Source organism: Capsicum annuum, chromosome 12 (genome assembly GCF_002878395.1).
Source record: "Capsicum annuum cultivar UCD-10X-F1 chromosome 12, UCD10Xv1.1, whole genome shotgun sequence".
In the NCBI taxonomy this organism is placed as follows: domain Eukaryota; kingdom Viridiplantae; phylum Streptophyta; class Magnoliopsida; order Solanales; family Solanaceae; genus Capsicum; species Capsicum annuum.
Window position 1 is genome coordinate 167,911,933 of NC_061122.1, and position 6,423 is coordinate 167,918,355.

Sequence of the window (6,423 nt, forward strand, 5' to 3'; positions counted from 1 at the left end):
ATGATGATAACTCTACACAACCTAGGCTAATGTTTTAAGATGCATGCTAAACCTTGTTCCCTACCTTAATACGGAATATATGTATATATGTAATTGTATATGGTTACTTGCATTGATTTGATTTGGTTTTGAATTAATAGAATTACTTTATCTTTATCCCTGAGATACATGCTAGCGTTCACCTCGCTAATTGTCTTCGAGCGCTGTAACAGCACGCAATACAGGAATCGGCCATACTTCCACTCATCATACTCAGTGACTTGGTGATTCGGGGATAATTTTTGAGTCAAACTGAAGTGGTGATCTTCCATACTTCGGAAGACCTCATTTAATGCTATGGAGTTCTTTATGTCATTATTATTTCTTTGGTTTTGGTTTTGGCTATGGTTGAGGGCATGTCCTGACTGGATGTTCTTTGGTTCTGATTAGAGGCTTCGTTGGACTACTATGGGCATGGACGATGTCGGTATTGGTATTAGCATTGGTATTGGTATTGGCATTGGGATCGTTATTGGATGGTCATTTAGTTTTGGATATTAGGTTTTGGTTATAGACTCATTTTAATGTCTTTAAATTAATGTTGTCTTATCTTGTTATATGTTTGAAATTTATCAAACATGGGGTGAAGGGTGGTCAATTGTTTGGTATTGGGGGTAGTCTGCGGTCCTGGTTGGACTTGAGATACCCGATACGTCCAAGCCCTGGTTCAGGTCGTGTCTATTCAAGTATCCTAGGGTGTTTATAAAGTCATGTCTAAATAGAGTCTTATTTATGGGTGTGTTATACACCATACTTATAATCAGAAGGCTGTAGGGCATTTTGGATATATTTCCCTTCTTTCATACTCCAGATCATGCAGTAAATCTATCCCCTTAGAAACTTATGTTGATTCACATGTTATTCCAAAATCCTCCAACTATTCCTTATCTTTGAGTTAACCTAACGGTTAAATCTCAATTCCTACCAATATGATGCTCTCAAATTAACTCAAAAACTTTAGAAACCACAGAAAAGGGCCTGAGAGGAACTCGTTAGTGTGTTTTAATTCCTTTAATTTGAAAGCTTATGTCCTTATACATATGAATTATGGGGTTTTGACATAATATGATATGTATTCAGATTACTATTTAACCCTTCATTATAAATAACACCTATGTGAGGAGAGATCAAATACCTAAATTATTGAATATAGTTTTCCTTCTAGGGATAGTGTAACATAGGGTGTTATGATCCATTAGTGGTAGAACGACCTAAGAGTTGGGAGTATGGATTTAGAAGTGTGGTGTCACAACGGACCCCAGGCCTAGTAATGACGGGTATCTCAAGTCCACTGAGGACCAGAGACCACCCCTATAGCCTGACCAATCCAAACATATTCCAAATAATAACAAAATGCAATACAACCAGATAATAAAGATAAAATAGTTCATGTAACTTAAGAATAAGCTCTAATAGTCAACAACTCCATCCAACCCACACATGTCCAATCCTCTAAACCAATCTAAATATCAAACTAGGTCGGGACATGGCCTCGACCATGACAACAACAATGGCAATGATAATGTTTATGTGAAATTTTCAATTCTAAAACATGGAAAGAAACCGATGGAATGACCAAGCTTTACGAAAGATAGAATCTCACCACGTCACCCAAACCCAATAGATGACAGCACCTTCTAACGCTGCAATGAACAACAGAAAAAACCCCTAGGACCCTACATCATGAAAGGATATAAAGTCTGGGGATGGTTAGCGAGGTGAGCGCTAGAATGTAACTCAAAGAAGGGATAAAATAATGCCATTTCAAAACCAAATACAAAATTAATGTACATGTTCACATATATGAAAATATATATATATATATATATATATATATAATGCTGGGGTAGGGAACAAGGTTTAAGCTTAAAATTTGAAATCATTAACCTGGACTGTGTATCTTTAACCATTCTAAGGTCACCCATAGGCTACATGGGTTCAGCTTCCCCTGCTGAAAGGGTCCCAGTGCATGTTAGCCGTATGAACTAGGAAAATTCAAGGAAGGACTAGGGGATTCAACGAACCCAGCCATTCCAAATATATATGTATGTATTTTAATATGTGTATATATATATAGTGTGAACTATGCACACAGTCACTAAGACCCCCACGCTGGTAAACATGGTTTCTAGTATCAGTCCCTCTGGACGATGAACTACACAACCCCTTTTAAGACCAAATTAAAACATTTGCACATAAATCCATCCATTAAACCAAGGATTTCATCCATTAAGACATTTATTGAATGATATCGTCATACCAATTAAACTTGCAAGTCAATTCTACTATGCCATTCCAAACCAATTAGCCAAATAGACTCCAATGCTCCAATGTAGAAACCAATCCATGGATACCAAGGCCTTTTAAATCCAACCAAAACCAAACCATGGCCACCAAGGCCTTTCAAAACCATTTTTTATCTGGCTAGCCGTTAATACAATGCAATAGTTTAGTAAAGTAAGCAAAACCATGTAACTGTCCATATTTTAAACCAATTATGCAAGTGGGTTGAGGTTAATACCAATTCCAAACCAAAACCATAATTTTGGGAGAATTCCACAACCCCCTTCCCGTCCACCATACCCATGAACAATACTAATTCAAAGACCATGAGCTAAAGCATGAATAACAATTCCAAAACCATGGAAAAACCAACCAAGCAGTAATCATTCAAAACCCTCAACCCATCATTTAAAACATAAGAATTAAATTCATATACTCCTTGATTAAACACATGCTTTCATATAAAACCAAGTTAGGAAAGAGATATATGCCCGGAGTACCATGGAATTTGGAAGAGAAACACCAAATTGAGCCCTAGATGACCAATCCTTTAAAACCCTAGCTTTGTTCTTTACTTAGGAATTTGAGAGAGAAGAGAGTGTTTATGACTTTTTAAAGTAATAGGAAAGAGACACTTAGGGTGCTTTATGGACGTGGGTTATAATTGGGGTTGAAAGGAAATGACCGAAATTCCACTAATTAAAATGCAGGAAAAAATATTGCTAGTGACTAAAGATCACCTCACAACTCATGGTCACTGATCCTAAGTCATCACCAAGACTCATAGCTCAGGGAGAAACTTAGGGTTTCCTTACTGGTTTGGTCAAGATTCCCACCCTACGACTCATAACCTCACCCTACAACATGTATAGTTTAGTCGTTACCAAGATAACAACCTTAGGCCATCTCACTGTTAAGGTTATGAGCCCCTCACCATGACTCATGAAATTCTCTTATGACTCGTATGGTCTCAGTCGTGACCAAGACAAAAACTTAGAAAAACCTTACTAGTTAGACCAAGATTAGCTTTATACGACTCCTGATGAGTCTTCACGACTCATAACTTGCGTTGTACCCTTAGCACTAAACATGATTACTGAGAAAAATTTTGAGTCCAAAACTTGAGGTATTACATTATCCCCCTCCCCAGGACCATTCGTCCCTAAATAAGGAGTTAAGGCACCTATTAGCATAAATACAAGACATAAAACAACCACAAAACTATGAACAACATTCAAAAAGCGATTAGAATAAGAGAAACACATATCTTTTGCATGATCGTCCAACCCAGAGAAAAAAATGGATACCTGGCCTTCATATCCTCTTTATATTCCCAAGTAGCTTCTTCCACCTTTTGATTTCTCCAAAGAACATTCACCGAAGACACATCCTTAGTCCTCAACCAATGAACTTGGGTATCCAATATATTTTGTTGGGACTTTCTTATAAGATTAGAAATCCAAAATACCAATATTCTCAATAGGCACAATCAGAGAAGGATTACCCACATACTTTTTCAACATCGACATATGGAAAATCGAATGAATGGAACCCAGATTTGCAGGAAAATCCAACTCATAGGCAACCTTCCCTACGCTCTTCAAAATCAAATATGAACCAACATAATGGAGACTGAGTTTCCCCTTCTTCCCAAACCTCATCACCCCTTCATAAAAGAAACTTTCAAAAATACCTAATCACCTATATCAAACTCCTACTCCCTTCGCCTCACATCCACATAAGACTTTTAGCAACTTTGGGAAGTCTTAAGTCTTTCTTTAATCTATTTCACCTTATCCATGGCTTGGTGAACTAAGTCAGGACCAAACAACCTAGTCTCACCAACCTCAAACAACCCAAAAGGAGACCTACAACTCCTACCATAAATAGCCTCAAATGGAGTTATCCGAATAGTAGAGTGATAACCATTTTTATATGAAAATTTAGTGAGAGGAAAATGATCACCCAACTTTTCTTAAAGTCAATCATACATGAACTTAGCATATCTTCGAAATCTTAATAGTCCATTTTTCTTGTCCATTTGTTTAAGGATGGAAAGTAGTACCAAGGTTAACCTTAGTTCCCATTTTTTTTTAAAAATAAGTGCCAAAAGTGGTGCACCATGTAATCTAACTATCTCTTTAATGAATAACTTAGCACAATCCTCCCCAGAGTAGGTAGTCCTCACAGGTAAAAAGTGAGCAGACTTACTTATCCTATCCATAATAACCCAAATCAAGTCATACTGACTGCGAGACCATGGAAGACCCACAAAAAAAATCCATATTAATTATCTCCCTCTTCCATATAGGAAAATCTATCTCTTGAGGCATGCCACTAGGCCTCAAGTGTTCGACTTTCATTTGCTGACAAACTATACACTTAGCCATGAAGTTGACCATATTCCTTTTCATATTGTTCCACCAATAAATATCTTTCAAATCATAATACATCTTGGTTTAGCCTAGATGAACTGTATACCTAAACTCATGAGCCTTGTTAAAACCCTTTCCTGTAGCCCATCAATATCAGGAACACACAACCTACCTTTGTACCTCAGGATACTATCACTACCAATTTCAATGGCTAGAACTTTTTGCTGACCCACATTGTCCTTAATCTTCATAAGAATGGGATCCATAGCCTGCTTCTCCTTTACCTCAACACCAAAACCACCTCTTGCACAATTACTTCTCCCTCCTCAAAGTCCAAAAGATAAACTCCCAAGTTAGCCAATTGGTGGATATGCTTCACCAATCCTTATTTCTCCTCATCCATATGAGATAAGCTCCCCTTGGATAACCTGCTAAGAGCATCAATAACCACATTAACTTTACCTGGATGATAGTGAAGACTCATGTCATAATCTTTGAGAAATTTGAGCCACCGCCTTTATAAAAGATTCAACTCTTTCTAAGTAAAAACCTACTGTTAACAATTATGATTAGAATAAATATCCACGTGTACCCCATACAAATAATGGTACCAAATTTTCAAAGCAAAAACAATAGTTGCCAACTCTAAATCGTGAGTCAGATAACTCTTCTCATGAATCTTAAGTTGCCTAGAATCATATGCCACAACTTTACGATATTGCATTAAGACATAATTTAATACTACACGGGATGCATCAACATACTCCACAAATCCATCAGTACCCTTGTTCAGGGTCAGAAATAGAATAGATGCCAACTTATCTTTCAACTTCTCAAAGCTACTCTCACAAGTATTGAACCATAAAAACTTTACCATTTTCTAAGTCAACTTTGTCCAGGAGCTGTAATAGAAGAAAAACTCTCCATAAACCTTCTATAACACCCAGCCAAAACTAAGAAGCTCTAAATTTTGGTTAGAGTCTTAGGTCTAGGCCACCTATTAACTGCCTCAACATTTTGTGCATCTACCTTGATCCCATCCTAGAAATAACATGCCCAAGAAAAGTCACAATCTTTAACTAAAAATCATACTTAGAGAATGTTGCATAAAACTTCTGATCCTTTAGAGTCTATAAAATAATTCGGAGGTACTTGGTATGATCCTCATTATTCTTAGAATACATAAATATATCATCGATAAACACTATTAGAAATAAATCCAAAACTGTCTAAACACTAGATTCATAAGATCCATACAAGCAGTTAGAGCATTAGTCAATCTAAATGATATAATCAAAACTTATAACAACCATATCAGGTTTGAAAAGTAGCCTTTGGGATACCAATATCCCTAATCTTCAACTGATGATAGCCCGAGCAAAAATCAATCTTAGAGAAACATCTAGCACCTTGAAGTTGGTCAAAGAGATCATTTATCCTAGGAAAAGGATACTTATTCTTCATCATTACCTTATTCAACCATTGATAATCTATACATATCCAAAGAGACCTTTTTTTGTTTCACACAAATAGCTCAGGGGCATGCCATGGAGAAATACTAAAATAGATAAATCCCTTATCAAGAAGATCTTTTAACTACTTCTTTAGTTCCTTCAACTCAGTTGAAGCCATTGTATATACAAGAATATAGATAGGATAGGTATTTGATAGAAGATTAATCCTTAAATCTATTTCTCTATTGGGAGGAATACCATAAAGATCATTA